This window comes from Scylla paramamosain, chromosome 18, assembly GCF_035594125.1.
Source record: "Scylla paramamosain isolate STU-SP2022 chromosome 18, ASM3559412v1, whole genome shotgun sequence".
NCBI classification, from domain to species: domain Eukaryota; kingdom Metazoa; phylum Arthropoda; class Malacostraca; order Decapoda; family Portunidae; genus Scylla; species Scylla paramamosain.
Window position 1 is genome coordinate 9484650 of NC_087168.1, and position 22500 is coordinate 9507149.

The 22500-nt window shown below is 41.1% G+C and overlaps 1 protein-coding gene across 13 annotated transcripts in view; it reads left to right on the forward strand.

Moving 5' to 3' along the window:
* The first annotated feature begins 12310 nt into the window (after positions 1-12310).
* LOC135109078 (calcium-activated chloride channel regulator 2-like) overlaps positions 12311-22500 on the forward strand; it is a 460219-nt gene continuing 450029 nt past the window's right edge. For all 13 annotated transcript variants that reach the window (XM_064020133.1, XM_064020128.1, XM_064020124.1 and 10 more), the window contains exon 1: positions 12311-12610. The gene's annotated coding sequence lies outside the window, so the exon portion shown is untranslated. The remainder of the gene's footprint in view (positions 12611-22500) is intronic.

A 22500-nucleotide genomic window follows, 5' to 3' on the forward strand; every position in this document is an offset into this window, starting at 1 on the left:
AGGAAATGTGATTCTTCCAGGAGATCCGGAGGGAGAGAGTGGCAAACCGAACAAAGCAGTTTCTCGTGGGTGCTGTTATTTTCAGTGTAATGCTGTGCTGTCAGTTGTTTGTGTGTGTGTTTGTCTTGCTGGCTGGCAACTGAAGGTCTGGACGCTAGCCGTGAGTTGAAAAATGTGTTAGGAGTTGAGTATTTATTAGTAGAGAGGTGCGGTATTTAACAATAATGACCATGATGATAATAATAATAATGACAGTAATATTAACAACAATAAAAGTAACAGTACTAAGAGAAGACCAAGAGTAACAGTATTAAGGATAAAAATGAGTGAAATAGGGATACAAATAATAAAAATCAACTCATCCAAAATCACATATATATATATATATATATATATATATATATATATATATATATATATATATATATATATATATATATATATATATATATATATATATATATATATTTCTCTCTCTCTCTCTCTCTCTCTCTCTCTCTCTCTCTCTCTCTCTCTCTCTCCTTACTAACCAACACGAATCAAATGCCATATTCGTAATACTGTCCGGGATTCGATTCTAAAGTACAGTTCCTCGGTGTAGAACACTTTTTTGTAAAAGCGATGTTCTTCATAACAGCAACACAAGGTTATGTCTCGTTTTGGTTGTTTGTGGCATAAAGTGATACCTTGGATGTTTGCGGTATATAGTGGTAACCTACTGCAAAATAAGAGCAGTGCAATGCATAGTTCACAAAAAAAAAAAGCAGTCTACAGCTGTAATAAGGTATCGATGTTTTTTTTAATAGGAACGCAGCCACATATTGAGGCGGCATACCTTATTACTTACTGCTCACTACTTACACTGGCAGATTAGACTAGTGACAGTAATGGGTTTAGTTCAAGTGTTAAGGGGGGCTATCGCTGTAATGGTAATGTTGATAGTGTGCTGCTTTTAATGGTAATGGTGGCGGTGGCTTTGGTGGAGGACGAAGAGGACGAGGTTAAGGAGGAAGGGGAGAAGGGGGTGGTAATACGAAGTGGAGAAGGTCAAAGAGGAACAAGAGTACGAGGAAGAGAAAATGAAAGTGGGACAAGGAGGGCGAGGTTAAGCATGGAGAGGAAGGGAAGGGAAGGCACGGATAGGACGAAGAGGAAGCCATTAAAAAGGGACAGGACTAAAAGTAAAAGAGGTCCAGAGTTGGAGGAAGAGGAGAAAAAGGACTAGTGTAGAAAGAAGACGACGAAGTTAAAGATGAACACAAGTAGGAGGAGATAAAAAAAACACCGCAAGAGGACGAGGACAAGGAGAAGAAAGGGAGTAATGAGAGAGTAGAAAGGTGCTGGTATCTTAGTACCCAAAGTAGTATCAAAGTTCGCAGGAGTCTCAAGCAGGAGTTGTAATAGTTATAATGGGACTTCTTAGATCATCACCATTAGCTTTGTGGCCTGTTGCAGGGTGTGTGTGTGTGGTGTGGGAGGGAGCTGGACGGGATGCAGGTGTGGGGGTGGAGGGAGTAAGAGTGATTTATTAAGTCATGAGAAGGGAATAATAGTTTTTACCGAAATAGTCGATCTTCTTCACGACCTTCATAATGCAATTCCTTAGAAGAGACTTGCAGGAAAGGAGGATGAGGAATAAATACAGGGAGAAAAGAAAGAAGTAAAGAAAAAAACTGCAGCCCAAACTCAATCCAGAATGAGTACCTCTGACATTTACGGATAAAAAAAAAAAAAAAAAACTTTTCCCGCGTCCAGTGTGTTTGGACTTCATTTGATTACTGGAAGCCGACGAAGTTGATTTTAGATTAAAGCCATGTAAAAAAGTAATCCGTTATTTCCATCTGTCTCTGCCATTTCTGAAAATAAAGACCCTGCAGCCTTTTTACATGAGTGCCTAGAGGTTTGGAGGCTGTTAAAGTGTCAGCTGGGATGCTTTACTTTCGCTTAGGGTGACAGCAGCGTGAGGAAGACGTGTGGCTGCGGAAATAGCGAAGTTTCCGCAGAAGCAGAGGAAGTGAAGAGGGAAAACACACAACCCAGAGAGGCCGCGACGGAGATTAATGACGGCACAAAACGGAAAATCAAATATTCTGCAGCGGCTACATGTATGAGGTGTGTGTGTGTGTGTGTGTGTGTGTGTGTGTGTGTGTGTGTGTGTGTGTGAGTTTGTGTTTTCATACTCCCTCAGTCAAAGATTTTGGCAGTAATTTTCCCTCCCTGTGAAAAGATAAAAATAAACGCGAATTGCATTTACCTTAAGGGAATGAATAACTCAAAGGAAGAGAGGGAAAAAATGTGAAGTTAGGAAGTGAGAGGAATTTTTGCGTTAACCCTTCCGAGGCTGAGTTGAGGAAGAGAGAGAGAGAGAGAGAGAGAGAGAGAGAGAGAGAGAGAGAGAGAGAGAGAGAGGGAGAGAGAGGGAGAGAGAGAGATAGAGAGATTCAGTTCAACTCGAGGAGCGTCTCTCACTCTCTTAAGATATGTTAATTAATTCCTCGCAAAACTGTTTCATTTCACATCACACGTAGGACAAAAGTTTCTCTACATGCAGCCGCATTTCGAAACTTGCATTGATTTTTCCTTCCGCGCTTCGGTAAGCAGAGACAGGCCGCGTATTCATCTTTTCTCGCTACCATAGACGTCCTTCCTTCCTCCTCCTCCTCCTCCTCCTCCTCCTCCTCCTCCTCCTCCTCCTCCTCCTCCTCCCTGATACTCGCATACGTTTGGAGGAAATATTTTATTCATTGCATCCAGAAGGCAGTAAATCGAAGCACAGTTAGTGGAGGGTCGAGTACGAACATTATCATTATTCACGTCACTATTTTGTCTTACCCTGCCATCTTTCTTTTCTTTTAATTCCCTTCCACTCCTTTCTGTTACTTTACGAGTACATCCTTCACTTCTATAGCCAGTATGATTACACATTCCGTCACTACCCCTCTAACTCTAATTACTACTCGTTTACGTAGTCATTTTACAGTAATTTATCTATTTTCTTTCATGCCTACGACATAAAAAAAATACCTCATTCCTCAGTCACCCGTGACTAACATTTGGTATTCCCCCTCCCTCCTTCCCCCCCCACACACACACACACGTACAAATAATCCGTCTATGGCTGAAACCATTTACCCCAGTAAACTCTTTCGATATCAATTTTAGATGGAAGAAGAAAGACTTAAAAAAAAAAAAAAGGATGATAGGCTCGTCGCTAAAAATAACTATTCACATTTAATTTGTCCAAAAATATTTTCAGTTTTGGTGCTTATACATACGAGTATATAACACTTTTTTGCTAATAGCCTGCGGAATGACGTCAGTTTTTTTTCTTTCCTGTAAGTTTTTTTTTTTTATCCCAGTTTCCTTTCGCTGCTCCAAGGCTTAAGAGAGAGAGAAAGAGAGAGAGAGAGAGAGAGAGAGAGAGAGAGGCTGGCAATGCGGGGCCCACACAGGGGTACTGAGAGGAAAGGCCAGCCGCACTCGAAGGGATGAAAAACAAACACAAAGAGACGAAAAAGAAAAGTAAGGAATAAAAAAAGTAACGCAGAACAAACGATACTGAGAAAAATACGCTGGAAGTTCAAGGCGAAAAAAAGACTCAGTACTGAATTGGCGTTCTTGAACCTCCTGCCACCGCCACCCCTCAACCCCACCAGTCCCCCGCACCTGTCCCTTGTATTCCCCGAGGATGTGAGAGCGACGTGAAGGCGGTGAGGCCGTTCAGCATGTATACGCTCACTTAGTCCCGACGCTCGCCTCTTGATTGGATTTCACTCTCAAACTTAGTTTTGCCTAAGAATGGCGCAGAAGTTACTGAACTTGCACGTCAACTATCTGCCTCCTCCTCCTCCTCCTCCTCCTCCTCCTCCTCCTCCTCCTCCTCCTCCTCCTTCCTCATTTCCCCGCTCCCGCCAGCCGCCACCAACACTAAACTCTGCCATCCCTCTTCCCCCTGTCTTCACTCTCTCTCTCTCTCTCTCTCTCTCTCTCTCTCTCTCTCTCTCTCTCTCTCTCTCTCTCTCTCTCTCTCTCTCTCTCTTTCTTTAGGGATCAAAAAAGGAAAATAATGCTTCGTATCACGGAGTTGAAAGTGTATAAAAATGCGACAAAGGACAAAGTTTCCTTTTGATATCTCTAGTTTTAGCGTTTCTTCTCGGAGTGAGAGGAAGGAAAAGGCCAGAAATTCTTTCGCTCTGATTATCGAATACCAGAAAACAAATGGGGAATGAGTTGAAAAGCAGGAATGAAGAAATAATAGAACATTGGAAAACAAAGGTGAAAGAAAATGTAATATTTTCTAGACGAATTTAAAGTGTGAAGTGGAGAAAAGAAATAAGAAAGAAAGAAGTCAAAGAAGAGAGAGAGAGAGAGAGAGAGAGAGAGAGAGAGAGAGAGAGAGAGAGAGAGAGAGAGAGAGAGAGAGAGATGCATACTCAGACACGTAGCTGTAAATGAAGCTTTTATTTCAATTTCAAGATTCCTTCAGCTTGAATTTTAATTTCGTAGAATTTTCCTGCTTGCAATATTGTTTCTTACAAAATGTATCACAACCGACCTTGACGAAATGAACATATGGTGTAATGAATTAAATGGCGATATCAATTGATGCTTACAAATATTGTATGACATGTATTATTTTTTGTCATTCCGGTATAATTTATTAGTACATAGGGATCGACCTGCGAGGGAATGGAGGGAGAGAAAGAAGACACCGTTATGATATGTACAATGTTGTATCAGTTCCCGTGTATGTGAAAGCCCAGCACTCACCACTGTGGTTGGCTCACTAATGCTTCGTGTTTTCATTTTCCTTTGTGATTTTCGTTTGTACCTGGCTTTGGAAACTGATGTATAAATATCAGTGTTGTTTCATTGCATCATCGTAAAGGTACAACCCACAGTTTAATGTCAGAGTCTGATGGCTCTCGCCCCAGCAGTGTCAAGCTGCAGCAACCCATTTGATAATGAAAGTTTACCCTCAGTATGTGTCATCTCGTGGTCCATCAAATCAAGTTTTCGCTTGAACGAGTTTCATTTTGTCTGTGTAGGAAGTTGATATCAATGCTATATAAAAAAAAGTTTATTCCTTTTATTTCTTAATGGCTTAATTCTTTGTGTGTGTGTGTGTGTGTGTGTGTGTGTGTGTGTTCGTAGTAGGGAGATGTGGGTGAGAGAGAGAGAGAGAGAGAGAGAGAGAAATGTGTGTGTGTGTGTGTGTGTGTGTGTGTGTGTGTGTATGTGTGTGTGTGTGTGTGTATGTGTGTAATACAAAACGTTCAATTTCAAAGTTGTGGATTTAGAAAAAGTCATCGTTGTTGAAAGCAAAATACGAAAAAATCTTCAGTGAACAAAAGGAAAAGTGTAGTGAATCCTTCAGAGCGGTAATTTCCATCAGGATTAATTACTGCTGCTGCTATTACTACTACTACTTCTACTACTACTACAACTACTACTACTACTACTACTACTACTACTACTACTACTACTACTACTACTACTACTACCACCGGCTCCACTGTCGCCACCAAAACCACTACCGCTGCCGCCGCCGCCGCCTATTACTATTGCTACTACCACCTCCACTACCACCATCATTACTACTCCTACTACTACTTCTACCACCTCCACCTTCACCACCACTACTACTACTACTACTACTACTACTACCACCACCACCTCCACCACCACGACCCCCACCTCACCGCCACCACCACCACCACCACCACCACCTTTACTACTACTACTACACCACCACCACCACAACCACCACCACCACCACCACCACCACCACCACCACCACCTCTACACCACCACCACCACTACTACTACTACTACTTCTACTACTACTACTACTACTACTACTACTACTACTACTACTACTACTACTACTACTACTACTACTACTACCACCACTACTACTACTACTGCTACTACTACTACTGCTGCGACCACCACAACCACCACCACCACCACCACCACCACCTCTACTACTACTACTACTACTACTACTACTACTACAGCTGCTGCTACTGCTGCGACCACCACCACCACCACTACTACTACTACTACTACTACTACTACTACTACTACTACTACTACTACTACTACTACTACTACCACCAACATCACCATCACCATTACTTTTTTTTTTATGCAGGAGGGACACTGGCCAAGGGCAACAAAAATCCAATAAAAGAAAAAATGCCCACTGAAATGCCAGTCCCATAAAAGGGTCAAAGCAGTGGTCAAAAATTGATGAATAAGTGTCTTGAAACCTCCCTCTTGAAGGAATTCCAGTCATAGGAAGGTGGAAATACAGAAGCAGGCAGGGAGTTCCAGAGTTTACCAGAGAAAGGGATGAATAATTGAGAATACTGGTTAACTCTTGCATTAGAGAGGTGGACAGAATAGGGGTGAGAGAAAGAAGAAAGTCTTGTGCAGCGAGGCCGCGGGAGGAGGGGAGGCTTGCAGTTAGCAAGATCAGAAGAGCAATTAGCATGAAAATAGCGGTAGAAGACAGCTAGAGATGCACATTGCGGCGGTGAGAGAGAGGCTGAAGACAGTGAGTTAGAGGAGAGGAGTTGATGAGACGAAAATCGTTTGATTCCACCCTGTCTAGAAGAGCAGTATGAGTGGAAACCCCCCAGACATGTGAAGCATACTCCATACATGGACGGATAAGGCCCTTGTACAGAGTTAGCAGCTGGGAGGATAAGAAAAACTGGCGGAGACGTCTCAGAACACCTAACTTCATAGAAGCTGTTTTAGCTAGAGATGAGATGTGAAGTTTCCAGTTCAGATTATAAGTAAAGGACAGACCGAGGATGTTCAGTATAGAAGAGGGGGACAGTTGAGTGTCATTGAAGAAGAGGGGATGGTTGTCTGGAAGGTTGTGTCGAGTTGATAGATGGAGGAATTGAGTTTTTGAGGCATTGAACAATACCAAGTTTGCTCTGCCCCAATCAGAAATTTTAGAAAGATCAGAAGTCAAACGTTCTGTGGCTTCCCTGCGTGAAATGTTTACCTTCTGAAGGGTTGGACGTCTATGAAAAGACGTGGAAAAGTGCAGGGTAGTATCATCAGCGTAGGAGTGGATAGGACAAGAAGTTTGGTTTAGAAGATCATTATTAATGAATAGTAAGAAGAGGGTGGGTGACAGGACAGAACCCTGAGGAACACCACTGTTAATAGATTTAGGAGAAGAACAGTGACCGTCTACCACAGCAGCAATAGAACGGTCAGAAAGGAAACTTGAGATGAAGTTACAGAGAGAAGGATAGAAGCCGTAGGAGGGTAGTTTGGAAATCAAAGCTTTGTGCCAGACTCTATCAAAAGCTTTTGATATGTCCAAGGCAACAACAAAAGTTTCACCAAAATCTCTGAAAGAGGATGACCAAGACTCAGTAAGGAAAGCCAGAAGATCACCAGTAGAGCGGCCTTGATGGCTAGTTGGAGAACAGACTTGGCATGGTTCCGGACAGAAATATAAAGTGCATGAGATTCTGGTGATGGAAGGCTTAAGTACCTTTTGTGGGCCACCTCTCTATCATGTATAGCACGAGAACAAACTGTATTAAACCAAAGTTTGGAAGGTTTAGGTCGAGAAAAAGAGTGAGGAATGTACGCCTCCATGCCAGACACTATCATCTCTGTTATGCGCTCAGCACACAAAGACGGGTCTCTGACACGGAAGCAGTAGTCATTCCAAGGAAAATCAGCAAAATACCTCCTCAGGTCCCCCCCAACTACCAGAGGCAAAACACCAGAGGCACCTTCGCTTAGGGGGATCCTGAGGAGGGATTGGAGCGATGGGACAAGATACAGATATGAGATTGTGATAGGAGGAGCCTAACGGAGAAGAAAGGGTGACAGCATAAGTAGGATTAGAAGTCAGGAAAAGGTCAAGAATGTTGAGCATATCTCCAAGACGGTCAGGAATACGAGTAGGGTGTTGCACCAATTGCTCTAGGTCGTGGAGGATAGCAAAGTTGAAGGTTAGTTCACCAGGATGGTCAGTGAAGGGAGAGGAAAGCCAAAGCTGGTGTGAAATTGAAGTCTCCAACAATGGAGATCTCTGCAAAAGGGAAGAGAGTCAGAATGTGCTCCACTTTGGAAGTTAAGTAGTCAAAGAATTTCTTATAGTCAGAGGAGTTAGGTGATAGGTATACAGCACAGATAAATTTAGTTTGAGAGTGACTCTGTAGTCGTAGCCAGATGGTGGAAAACTCGGGAGATTCAAGAGCGTGGGCACGAGAGCAGGTTAAGTCATTGCGCACATAAACGCAGCATCCAGCTTTGGATCGAAAATGAGGATAGAAAAAGTAGGAGGGAATAGAAAAGGGGCTACTGTCAGTTGCCTCAGACACCTGAGTTTCAGTGAGGAAAAGAAGATGAGGTTTAGAAGAGGAGAGGTGGTGTTCTACAGAATGAAAATTAGATCTTAGACCGCGAATGTTGCAAAAGTTAATGAAGAAAAAGTTTGGGGGATCTCAAAACACTTAGGGTCGTCGACAGAAAGGCAGTCCGACTTGGGGACATTTATGGTCCCCTCCCCAGATGGGGACTCCGAGGCTGGTGTAGGAGTCGCCATGATGATTTTAAAATTTTTGAGTGAAGGGTGTGTGTGTTATTAGGTGCTTGTAGTTTTGTGTGGAGGAAGAGAGCTGTCTTTAGAGGGCAGGCTGTGACTGCCCCCTTGTGTTGTGAGACACAAAGGGAAACGTTCACTGAGGTCACAGCTGGGTTTAATGATAAGTTCACAGCACCCCCTGAACAGTGCTTTAGACCTCACTGGGAGTAATTATCGTTTCGGCAGGTGTCTACTGCCTCCTCCTCTACTATTACCACTACTATTACCACAACCACAACAACAACAAAAACAACAACAAAAACAACAACAACCACAACAACAACAACAACTACTACTACTACTACTACTACTACTACTACTACTACTACTATACTACTACTACTACTACTACTACTACTACTACTACCACCACCACTACAGGTATGAAGACCCACGGCAAACAGTAACAATATCCTAAACTTGAGTAGCACCAGTGTGACGCGCAGGTCGTCTGGCTGTAAAAACAAAATAGTTCCGTCAAGAACAGGAAATGCAGTGACAAAGACAGAAAACAATACTGTGAACCGGAGATCCAGAGCACCGTGAAATATTCTGCAGTCTTCTATTTGTGCCTCATTTTTGGATAAGTTCGTACTCGCAACTCACACATTTTCACCATATCCAACGTTAGGTTTATGTCCAAACTCAAAAACTGTTCGCCTGGTATTAAGTACCTGTAAGAACCGTGGTACTACAGCTGTTCAGTTGTTGCTTTTTAATGGACGTGGTTTGATGAATACACAGATTAGACTCGACTTGATGAATGAACAGCGTAGACTCGGATTGCAATTGTCGACTAGTTTGAATAGACTCACGCCCAAACCATACACATCATAATGGAGGAAAAAATGAGAATCAGCATAAAATAACATTCGGTTGTTTTCTTTAGCGACGGGCACCTCAGGGAACGTCTTTTTCTTCATTTTTGTTACCCTTGGCCAGCCCGCCCTATTACAAGAAAAAATAAAAAATCCAATGCCACGACAGTCAGCCGCGTAAGGAAGGTTATCGCCCAGCTCACGATTTCCGCCTAAACTTCATGTCGCAAGAAAGTTACACTCATATTGACTACATGCATGAAGCGTTTTTGTTCTCGCCTTTGCTCAGGAGATGGGTGTGTGTTTTTAGTGTCATTCTCTACTCTTTCAGTCGTAATACAAGTACTATTGTTATAATGTCGCAAATAAAGTAAACATATTGACTGCATGCATGAAATGTTTTATTTTAGCCTTTGTTCAGGAGACGAGTGTGTGTTTTCAGTCCGACTTTTTATTCTTGCAGTAATAATACAAATACTGTTATCATAATACATAAGGCAGCTGGTGATGGCGATGAGGGTAATTCTTATGTCTGCAAAATTAATATCCTCATTAGATAGACACTCGTTCTTGACCACCACCACCACCACCACCATTACTACTACTACTACTACTACTACCACCTCCACCACCACCACCACCTCTGCTCTTTTTATTAGTTTACGGGAATTGCAACTCGATTATTTTCAGGGGTCCAGTGCATCAAGTTGCTTTTATATTATTTAGCGACGTTTAGCGGCTATTGCAGGAGATGACGTTGCAAGAGGGAGAGACAGGGAGTCGTAGTGCAACGAAACGGGACGGAAAATGCAGAGTTTACAAAATACACTCGGTGACTGACTCCATTGTTGATTAAATCCTCCAACAAATGCTGAACTAAGGTGGTGAATAAGGGAATAAGTGTGTTTCTCTGTTGTTTGATTTTTAAGTACTATACAGTGTGGTTAAAATAAAATAAGGGGATTGAAAAGTTAAACATTGAAAAGACCGAGCACAGTCAGGGCTATACTGAAGAAAGGTCATGGGTGGACTGAATAAATAGAAAACGTTGTCAGTACGGAACAATAGAAGTCATGTCATTGATATATTTCAAGCATAGTTTGATAGAAATTATGGGTGGCTGCATGATGAAGAATGAGAAGTGTTTTGATTATTGATATCTAGTGTCTCATGAATGTATCGATAATACTTATTGTAATAGAAGCAGCAGCAACAACAACAACAGCAACAGTGATAGCAGTAATGGTAGCAGTAGGAGGAGGGGGAGAAGGAGTGGGTAGGAGAAGGTCAATTTCTCCTAGAGAGAGAGAGAGAGAGACACACACACACACACACACACACACACACACACACACACACACACACACACACACACACACATGCACACACACACACACACACACACACACACACACACACACACACACACACACACACACACACACACACACACACACACACACCTCACCAATCAGACACCCAGATAGACAGACCATTAAACACCAAACACACACATCACATAAGAGGAGCGGAGAGGGACGCGAGGCACACCACCGCTTGCATTTCTCATAGCGTCATTACGGGTGGCAGTGCTGGTGGCGGCCGTTTAATCTCCCCCAACCTCAACAGATAATTGGGCGTCGAGAGAGTGAGTGACTGGGCCCGCTGTATCAAGGGGGTAGGGAAGTAAAAACCTTTCAATTACGACGATATGGGGGTGGTAATGGGCATCTTGTTTGCTTTGATGTAGCCCGGTGTTTATTTAGGCTTGGAGGGTTGATAAACCACTCGGAAGGTATATACTTGCATGTGAGAGAGAGAGAGAGAGAGAGAGAGAGAGAGAGAGAGAGAGAGAGAGAGAGAGAGAGAGAGAGAGAGAGAGAGAGAGAGAGAGAGAGAGAGAGAGAGAGAGAGAGAGAGTGTAGGGGGGAGGGAGGGAGGTCTCTTTATAGTTAATGACGTGTGTGTGTGTGTGTGTGTGTGTGTGTGTGTGTGTGTGTGTGTGTGTGTGTGTGTGTGTGTGTGTGTGTGTTTCAGTTTTTGACAATGAAAATGATTTTTTTTTTCGAGTTACCAGTCTGAGGCTTAACCTCTCTCTCTCTCTCTCTCTCTCTCTCTCTCTCTCTCTCTCTCTCTCTCTCTCTCTCTCTCTCTCTCTCTCTCTCTCTCTCTCTCTCTCTCTCTCTCTCTCTCTCTCTCTCTCTCTCTCTCTCTCTCTCTCTCTCAACATTCCTTGACGAGTAAATTGTAGTCTTGCATTGTAATTGGTGTCTTCATGTTGAGATTTTCTTGAATAATTTACCTAATTGTTTTCCTTAATTCTAGTAATATTTAACTGATTTCCCTCCTCCTGTGCATGCAATTGGTGGGTGCTGGAGCATCTATAGTTTTGAAGAGTAAGAGGAGATTTGAATTTAAGAGTAATGAAGAGGGTTGATATGTGATTTCTGATGCTCAGTTTCTTCATTATTATTTAATAGGATATGGCTTCGTGCATTTTTCATCATAAAGATAAAGAGAGTGGTCCATTATCACAACCCAAAAGGATGGAAACACTGTGCCGCAACAAAAGCTGGTTTTCAGCAGTAAGAATAGCCAGTCTCAACTACCTCATTATCTTGCACCTTAGACCAAGAGCTTATCAAGGAACCTTTGTAACCTTTAAGGAACCTGATATTCATGAATAAAATATATATTACGTTTGTATCTTATGCATTTTAACCTTTGTCAGATTAAGTGCTTTATTCAAGCAATGACGGGCTGGCACAAATTTATCGTTGTTCTCATCAGCCAATATATGTTTTCAGTATAGATAATTTATGCCTCAAATAAAGACGGCTAACAGTGTTTAATTTTCACCCGCAGACGATGCTTGGTCGCGCCTCATCTGTGCTCTACCGCGCTACCAGACGTCGCGCTTACTTCAGGAGTGTCACGGTAATACTGCCTGCCCACTGGTCCTCATCGCGCTGCCCTCGCCCTATCAGTGGTGCTGCTGCGCCCACCTATCCACCCGCCTTCACTATCTCTGAGCCCCACCCTGTGTATGGCCACGTTCCCTGGACGCTGCAAGTGGGCGGCTGCGGCAAGCCAGGCAAGACAATATACCTGACTCCGGAATACATCACCGACAGGAACTTTTCAGAGACTTTGGGCGACCTTGGTGAGTACAAAGTTGTATTACCATTATTATTCTTGTTCCTATTTTTTTTTTTTTTTCACATTTCGGATATAAATTCCCGGTATATTAATCTCTGTTCTTGACAATGTAATCTCTTCCCGACGACTTACTTCCCTTCGTGGCACGTGTATTCATTTTTAATTGTTCTCGTTACTTGATAGTGTTGCTTGGCGATGTGCGGTTCAATATATGCTTTGAACTTTGTTACGTCAAGCGGTGGGAGAACATTAACAGTACACACAAGTTACAACAGTAGTGGCTAGTTATTGACGACTTGTGGCGTGTGCAGTGGAACTGTTATTATTAGAAATCCAACTACTTACTGACATTGGTAATCGATTATGACAACAGAATATGGGTTTCCATGCCCTGATCTGATGAATATCTGTTGCTTTACTCCCGACAGTTATTTATACATTTATCTATATCGTAGTCTTTTTAATAGAGAGAGAGAGAGAGAGAGAGGAGCAAAGGAGACGAAAAGAGAGGAGCGGAAAAGACAAACCGGATTCCGTATTTTCTGAGTTTCAGGTAAATATGAAGATAAACTTTAAGTTGAATGAGTGTTGGAAGAGAGGTGAGGGCTGGCGGCTACAGGCTTACCCTACACTTGTTTCCTTGTCCCCTGTTGCAGCGGCGCGTCCTGTGCCCAACACCCGGAGCACTGCCACTCATCTCGTCTATTGATCTATTTGTGTTACTGTTTTTTTGTCTTTCTTTGATTCGCTGCCTCACTTGCCCTTGTGCCGCAGTCGTCCAATATCTCTCTCTCTCTCTCTCTCTCTCTCTCTCTCTCTCTCTCTCTCTCTCTCTCTCTCTCTCTCTCTCTCTCTCTCTCTCTCTCTCTCTCTCTCTCTCTCCTCTCTCTCTCTCTCTCTCTCTCCTCTCACACACACACACACACACACACACACACACACACACACACACACACACACACACACACACACACACACACACTTATTAAATATTAAATCCTACACGCCGTAAACTTTTCTTTTCTCTCATGGACATTTTACTCTTTATTTATTTTCACAGTGCACTTTAATTAAACACACTAGTAATTTAGGGTCTCCTGTGCTTGGAATAAGAAAGGGGACGAGCACGAGTCTTCGGCGGCCCTTCTGGCTCCCTCACGCAACCATTACACCGGCGATACTTTGTGATAAATAATCTTAATCATCAATATTTCCGCATTATCTCCGTTATTATCAAGTGCCAAGTGAGGAAGCCGTGACTCTCGTGGTCAGACAACAAGGCAGGAAAAGTGGATTGGTTGCACGTCCTTCCGTAGCCGCATTACATGTTTAACCCCCATTCAATTATACCCAGCGTGGTCCAGACTAAGAACTGCTCCCTCCCCTCTCTGCTGCTACTGGTAATTCGAGAGTGTTTTATGATGTTCAGGGTAATTTAGCAAAGGGTAACGAAAACTTGCGTGTTCTCTTAGAGTTCTTCTTCTTCTTCTTCTTCTTCTTCTTCTTCTTCTGCTTCTGTCTTCGTCTTCTTCTGCTTCTTCTTCTTCTCCTTTTGTTTTTGTTTCTTCTTCTTCTTCTTCTTCTTCTTCTTCTTCTTCTTCTTCTTCTTCTTCTTCTTCTTCTTCTTCTTCTTCTTCTTCTTCTTCTTCTTCTTCTTCTTCTTCTTCTTCTTCTTCTTCTTCTTCTTCTTCTTCTTCTTCTTCTTCTTCTTCTTCTTCTTCTTCTTCTTCTTCTTCTTCTTCTTCTTCTTCTTCTTCTTCTTCTTATTATTATTATTATTATTATTATTATTATTATTATTATTATTATTATTATTATGATTATGATTATGATTCTGATTCTTCTCCTCCTCCTCCTTCTCCTCCTTGTATGTGATTCGTGCAAATACTCATACTTCATCACAGAGAGCTTTACATCAGTAGTTTCAAGACAGTTGTCACCTTCAGTGAGACACGTGTGATGGTTAGTGCCCACTTTGCTTTTATTTACCTTCGCCAGACTTAACCTCGATCATAAACATAAACCTTACAAAAAAAATAAATAAATAAATAAGGGGAAAAAAAAAGGAAAAAGGAAAAAAGTCTAATGTCATGATGAGTATCAGTCTACATCAAATTAATCTCGCATAAAAATTGAGCTTAATGTTAATGCAATACTCAACATTTTAGAATCAGACATCAAAGACAGCTTTTTCCAGATTATCTTTAACGAACAACTGTTTTCTATTTTATTTTATTTATTTTTTTGTATTATCTGTGTGTGTGTGTGTGTGTGTGTGTGTGTGTGTGTGTGTGTGTGTGTGCAGCGCAGATACACAAGAAATCCTGTCTCTTAAGATTATATTTTTTTCCTTCATGCATCACAAATGAGTGGTGTCCATTAATAAATTTAGTGCAAGACGTTTGAATTCCAGGAAACTGCTTTGCTTGTTGACAAATAAATCAGTCTCTGTGATGGAAGCAAGATAATTGAGAACGAAACTTCGACTCTTCATACACACACACACACACACACACACACACACACACACACACACACACACACACACACAACGTAAATAACTGTCTTACTTCCGTAACATTTAGTAAAGTATGTCCAGTATATCCAGTACCCCGTTCACCGCCATCATGCAGTTCCGCAGTTCCGTCATCAGGTGGTCACAATAACTGTTGATATCGTGGAACGTTACTTATTGCGACGGATGCAAGTATGAAAAATAAACTTGCGTATATAGTGATCGGGTACTATTTCCTCCAACCCACTGCCATCAAGACATCCAAGAAGGACGAAATACTTACAAAAATGTATTTTTATTGGCACAAGAAAACGCAGCTGACTTTACAGGGAAGAATAAATAAGCAGTTGCATTCCAGGAATACTGCATGAAAATATTTACCGCTGACAGTGAAGGAGGGCTGTGTGAGAACTGATTCGCTTGATTCGGTGTAGTGGTTTCGCTTCCAGGAATGTAAATAAGAAAGTCAGGGAAAAAAAAAACTGTTTTGTGTCACGCCAGGAAAAGTAATCGATTGTTGTTCAGGAATTGCTTGACACCCGTACAAGTTGTGTGGTAACAACACATTGACCAAACACACAAACTTTTACGTTTTAAGTCCAAGTCCAAGTAATCTCCATATGCAGAGAGTAAAACCATTCCATAAAGTGATTGGTTCATATAAACATTGTATAATGACCGCTTGTATAACGACCGCTTGGCAGTAGCATTGTGGCAGCGTACTATTCAAACACAAAAACATTCGATATTTTAAACTTAAATAATACCTGTATATAAATTATAAAAAAACATTAAAGAAACATTCCATTGGCATTAAATAATTGTTTAGCGACAGTACGAAGCATAATGTAAAAGTGCAATAGACGAACTATGATATGCATATTAAATTTAACTCAATCATAATATATATATATATATATATATATATATATATATATATATATATATATATATATATATATATATATATATAATATATATATATATATATATATATATATATATATATATATATATATATATATATCCTTCAGTGGTCGCTACAGCAGATTTGATCCACATAGTGATTTGGCGGGAGTTTCCACCAATTGCCTCAAGCTTGATGCAATCTTCCCTATTTAATTAACTTGGCCTGGGACCGGTGGTAAGTTGCACTGGCCTGTGCCCTCAGAGGCTGGGGAACAGAGCGCGGGCAGGTACCCGAGAAAAATCCCGACTGCTTGTTGGGTCTCAAATCCTGCATGGCAGTCAAGTGTTGCCTGAGCCACTGCTCTCCAAAGTAATTCCTTCATAAAAAAAAAAAAAAAAAAAAAAAAAAAAAAAAAAAAAAAAAAAAAAAAAAACAGTAAAAATATTTCAAAAGTAATTGTTTGATATCAAATAAATGTTTGATAGCCGTATGAGTCTGTGTGGTAATAACACAGCACCACAAACGAGGAAACATTCATGTTATTACCGGAAGTAATTTCCGTTTACAAACATTAAAGCCATTTGGAAAAGTATGCAAATCATATGTTGTTTTCCACGCACAACCTGCTCGAACGAAAAAGACTCAGGGTGACGGGAACAAATGGAGCAAGTCAGAGGTCCTTGGAATGGGTGGGGAAAAAGCCTAATAGATTTAAAGCGCCTTAAGCGGCTTTTAGTGCCGAGCTGGATGGTCCAACTTCCTAAAATGAATTACGTCATTATAGAGCGCCGCCAGTCACAAAACTTCGTTAGGTCTGTGACGGAAAGAAGGTCATCTGCCCCTGCCGCTAAATGAGTCTTGCTCCCTTTCTTTCGTTTCTACTCTCCTGCTTCCCTTCTTGCCAGCATCAGTTGAACTCTTCTACCTCGGTGAGAGAGACTATGGGATAATGGGTGCAGCCTTAACGGAAGAGGAGGTGATCTGTTTCAGTTGCTGAAACCCTTGGTTGTCTTTTTTTTTATATTTATTTATTTATTTTATTTTATTTATTTATTTATTTTTTTATCAACAACAGTACACATATCTCAACGATGCTGTGATTCTAGGTTGAGGCCAGACGGGTACATCCTTAGCGGGAGAGAGGTTCATCTGCTTCAGTCGCTAAATGAGGCTTGCCATTTGCCTTTTTTTACTTCCCTTGTCATCATTTGCATATCTTTCCACTGTAGTGTCTTTCTATCCTACGGCGTCTCGTTTCGTGTACGAGTCTGAGGCAGAACTGATACAGTCTTAGCAGCAGAGGAGATCATCCGTTTCAACTGTTAAATGAGTCTTCCTTTTTGCACTACTTGTCGACATCTCACTCTTCTCTCCCTTCGGTGCCGGCGTCTGTCTTCCTGCAGGGAGGCTGGGGCAGGAGGGGTGCAGCCTTAGCAGGATCTGTCCAGTGATGTGGTTTGTGGAGGCACGATGTCGTCGATTTCCCTTGGGCTGCTCCGTGGCCCCGACACGAACAATGGCCTTGAGTGACACGGACCCGGGCGCGGCGGGCCATAAATCATCGGAGAGGCGCACGTAGACATTGCAGGAAACTAAATATACCTCGAGCCAGGCGACCTCCATGTGGGACAAAGGAAGCGCGGCCTGGGGGAGTCACGAGCAGGTCTGAGTGAAGGTATCGGAGCCGCTGGGGGAAGGTCGTAACACACATCACCGATATTGTGTGTGGTGTCGCAGGGGGCTCTGTTTGTGGTACATTCAGGGGAGTGCTCGGATCCCTGTGGCTGTGTGTGTGTGTGTGTGTGTGTGTGTGTGTGTGTGTGTGTGTGTGTGTGTGTCTGTGTGCATTGAAGGTGGGTATTAAGATATGATTCTCAGGATACTCCCACGATTTTTTTCTTCTTTATGTATTCAGGTTCAACTTTCTTGTATTGAAAGTTATTCCCTCCAAAGCAGAGAGCGTCGGGGGACAACACCAGGGGTGGGGACGCGGGTGGGGCGGAGCTGCGTGAAAAGACAAATAAAGAGCAACTGCAAGAGTCGCTTTTTTTAAACACCTTTCATTTATGCAGAAATCTGAGAACGGGTCGATGCGCTGAAATGTTACTGACTCCTCTCACATCAAAAACACACAAAGTTTGGCATAGTTTCAAGATCTTAGTTATTACATACCTGGAATTTCACTCAACCGGCCATTCCCTCATACCCTTCTCTCTCTCTCTCTCTCTCTCTCTCTCTCTTCTCTCTCTCTCTCTCTCTCTCTCTCCTCTCTCTCTCTCTCTCTCTCTCTCTCTCTCTCTCTCTCTCTCTCTCTCTCTCTCTCTCTCTCTCTCTCTCTCTCTCCTCTCCTCTCTCTCTCTCTCTCACACACACACACACACACACACACACACACACACACACACACACACACACACACACACACACAAAATACTCTTAAGTGAAAATACAGAGAGAGAGAAAGAGAGAGAGAGGGGGGATCGGGGATGAGAATCCACTACGAGTAAATGTCATTTATATGCTAAAATAAAGGAAAAAAATAAGTTCTGAAAAAAAAATGTAAAAAAAAAAAAACAATCATCCGAGTGTTTCATCAGTCTAAAGTAGAGAAAGAATGCTGATATCACTCCTGATCATAGTGAAAAGAAAAAAGAAAGAAAAAGAAAACGAAGAGAGGAAAGAAAAAATGAGTGGTATCTCCAAACTCCAGAAGAGCAGGAGGAAGAGGAGGTACAGTAACTACACTTTCTCAACTCTCTCTCTCTCTCTCTCTCTCTCTCTCTCTCTCTCTCTCTCTCTCTCTCTCTCTCCTCTCTCTCTCTCTCTCTCTCTCTCTCTCTCTCTCTCTCCTCTCTCTCTCTCTCCTCTCTCTCTCTCTCTCTCTCTCTCTCTCTCTCTCTCTCTCTCTCTCTCTCGTGTCATACATTATGCACTGGCAAGATGATGTGGTATATCACCAGACGTGCAGACTTGGGAGTAGGAGCTTCGAACGTACTTTGTGAGGAATACGAATAAAGAGTCTTCGTGTCACCCACTAAGGAAACTTTCATATAGTAATCATCATCTTTTTATTTTTTTTTCTGACTGCAATTGATACAGAGCGTGCGAGGAAGTGACAGTTCGTGGTGTGAGTGTGGAGAAGTGTACTCAGGGCCTATTGACATCAGGGCCATTATTGACATTGTAAGAACTGGAAAGGTCAGTGCCGTGATGAAAAAAAAAAAAAAAAAACGTGTGTGGTGTGTATTGTGTGTGTGGGTGGGTGGGTGTGCGCTTGTGTTGCGAAAAGACGGTGTGTCACGGATGTATTTATTTAGCTCCTAAGTTCCTGAATTAGTGATATCTGCCCAAATGTGTCGAAGGGGTGGTGAAGAAAGATACGTACTTCCTGCAAAACACATTTATAATCCAGTCAGTCGATTGATTAAAGAATAAAAAAGATCGATATATATATATATATATATATATATATATATATATATATATATATATATATATATATATATATATATATATATATATATATATATATATATATATATATATATATATATATATATATATATATATATATATATATATTTATGGACCGTTTTTAAGTAAACAGAAATAACTTCCACTACAAACTATAAAAAAAATAAATAAATAAAGATCATAATACTCGTACAATTCAACAGAAAATTGTTGACCAATGTAATATTAAGTCTGATGAAAATACAATTATTCAAACACTTCTTATCAGAAATATAAAATATATCGGTTATGTTGATCCATTACATTTAATATATCAAAAATAAAGTTAGTGAATGAATAAATAACGTTGTGAGTGACCTTTAGATCATCATCGTTATTTAAGAAAACCTTGGAAATACACGTGAAATATTCAAGCAATTGTACAAAACGTATTCATTTCTGTCTGCAAACATGACGAACTATAAAGGTTACAGTAATTAATTAACGACACATATTTCTCCCACATTCGTCACTAAATGTCTTCGTTTCTGCTCCAAAAGTCAGCCAATCAATCACTTTTTTCCGTTGTTTATTTATGCACCTGTTTAGTCGCCAGACTGAATAACAAGACGAGGACATAGTAGTACTTCAGATGACGGTATTTTCCTGGAGTAATCTAGAGCCCTTAACATTCAGTTTCATTCTCATTAAACTTATGCATGTGTGTTTTTGAACTGTGTTAAAGTCAGCATTTGAATCAGTACTGTTGTAATATGCTCTGCCTGTCCTTGATTGACGACTTCCTCTCCTCAAGTACGTGATGGTATTCAGCCTCATTCGAGTTCAGCTAATTCAAATTCACCTTCATTCTTAAACTATTTTAATGTCAGTAGAAAACAACTAAAATGCAATCAAATTGCATGAAACCTACTGATAAATACATATAAAACATTATGTTACGCCTTCCTTAGCGTTGAAAAATACATCATATGGATATTTTATTTTTTTAATGCAAGGGGGCCACTAGCCAAGGGCAACACAAATTATGAACAAAAAACAGGTCCACTTATTGCAAGTTCCCATGGAAATTTCAGATAGAAAGGTTAAAAAAACAGAGGGTAAGTGTCTTGAAACCTCCCGCTTGAAAGAGTCCAAGTCACAGGAAGGAAGAAATACAGAAGCAGACAGGAGTGCCAGAGTTTACCAGAGAAAGGATGAATGACTGAGAAGACTGGTTAACTCCTACTCTAGAGAGTTGGGCAGAATGGGGGTGAGAGAAGGAAGAAAGTCTCGTGCAGCGACGTTTATGGAGGACGGGAGGCATGCAGATAGCAAGATAAGAAGAGCAGTTAGCATGAAAATAGCGGTAAAAGTTAGCAAGAGATGCAACATTGCGGCTATGAGAAGGAGGCTGAAGACAATCAGTTAAAGGAGAGGAATTGATATGACGAAAAGCTTTTGATTCCACCCTGTCTAAAATAGCGGTAAGTGAAGCATACTCAACACATGGACGGATAAGGCCCCTGTACAGTTAGCAGCTGGGGGTGGGTGTTGAGAAAACTGACGGGAGACGACTCAGAAGTTCCTAATTACATTTGCATTATGTAATGTGTTATCATCAGTAGTAGTGATGACCAGACAGTGTAGATAATTTAGCGTATGATCATAGTTAATGTATGTCAAGAAGTGCATTGTCTCACCGTTCCCTTTGAAAATTAGACAGTGTGGTTATTTCAGCATACAGTTACATTCACAGTACACTAAGGAGTGTGGCAACGTAATGAGTAGCAATGAAGACTACATCATGTGAACATCTCAGCGTGGGAGTGTTTCACTAATAACACACTAGTACATAAGAGCGTGCATAATTAACGTGTCATCTTGTGTTGTATCTCCTTCATCTTCACATAACTTTAGGAAACTTCACGGTGCGTCGCTGTAATGGAGGCACGCGAGAGAGTAACACGGAAAACTCCAACAAGCATAAATCATTACCGGGTGTTATCGTGACACATTGCCGCGGCTCAGGGCTTCACTCACTTCACGCACATTTATTCTTCGGATCAGTCTCACCACTTAACCGTGGATCGCAGTCATGCAACAACTGTTTTGTTTTTTCTTCTTTTCTTCTTCTTCTTCTTCTTCTTCTTCTTCTTCTTCTTCTTCTTCTTCTTCTTCTTTATATTTTACACAAAAAAGATAAGTGCATGCTTTGTTTCATTCTATTTTTGTTATTTTTTTATATATTTTTTTTTTATTATTTGTCTGTTGTATTTTATTTTATTTCATTTTTTATTTATTTATGATTTTTTACTTTTTTTTATTGTTACTTTTTTTGTGTGTGTGTGTGTTTATTAAATTCATAAATTCATGTAAGAGGATGAATGATGAAAATAAGTAGATATGTTTCATATAAGGACTGCCATATGTAGGCTGACGGGTTTTTCCAAATTCCCTTATTTTCCCATGTCTTTCTGTTCTTACGTTTTTTCTCAGTGCGTCTTACTTCTCTGCGGATCTAAAAGCATCACGTAACATGTGCATGACTTTTAATCTCCGTTGATATTGACCTGTCAGAGATAAATACGCGTCGTCCACTTACACCTGTGGGGTTCACGGCTTACTGATCAAAGCCTGTTTATCATCGCCCTCAGTTGAATGTCCATCACAAAAAAGTTAATTATCATTCCAAGTGTACCACATAATTGACTAAGTTTTTTTTTTATTTAGCTGATCATGGTGTGTGTGTGGCTGACGAGAGCATCACCGCTTTGTTCCCTCAGGACGAACACATAAAACTCTAAGTAAAAAGCGATAAATTTGCTCAAATTGTCTTATTAGCTCATTAACAGAACTTGACGGTGATATACCTGTAGCTAGTTGGTAAGGGACTCCGGGAACACTTCTCATTTAAATAGACGATTGCATATCCTTCAGTAGACTTAAGTTTGTAAATTAGAATAGAAATTGTTCGGTTCCCATAAAAATACTCGTAGAACTAATTGCAAATCACTCA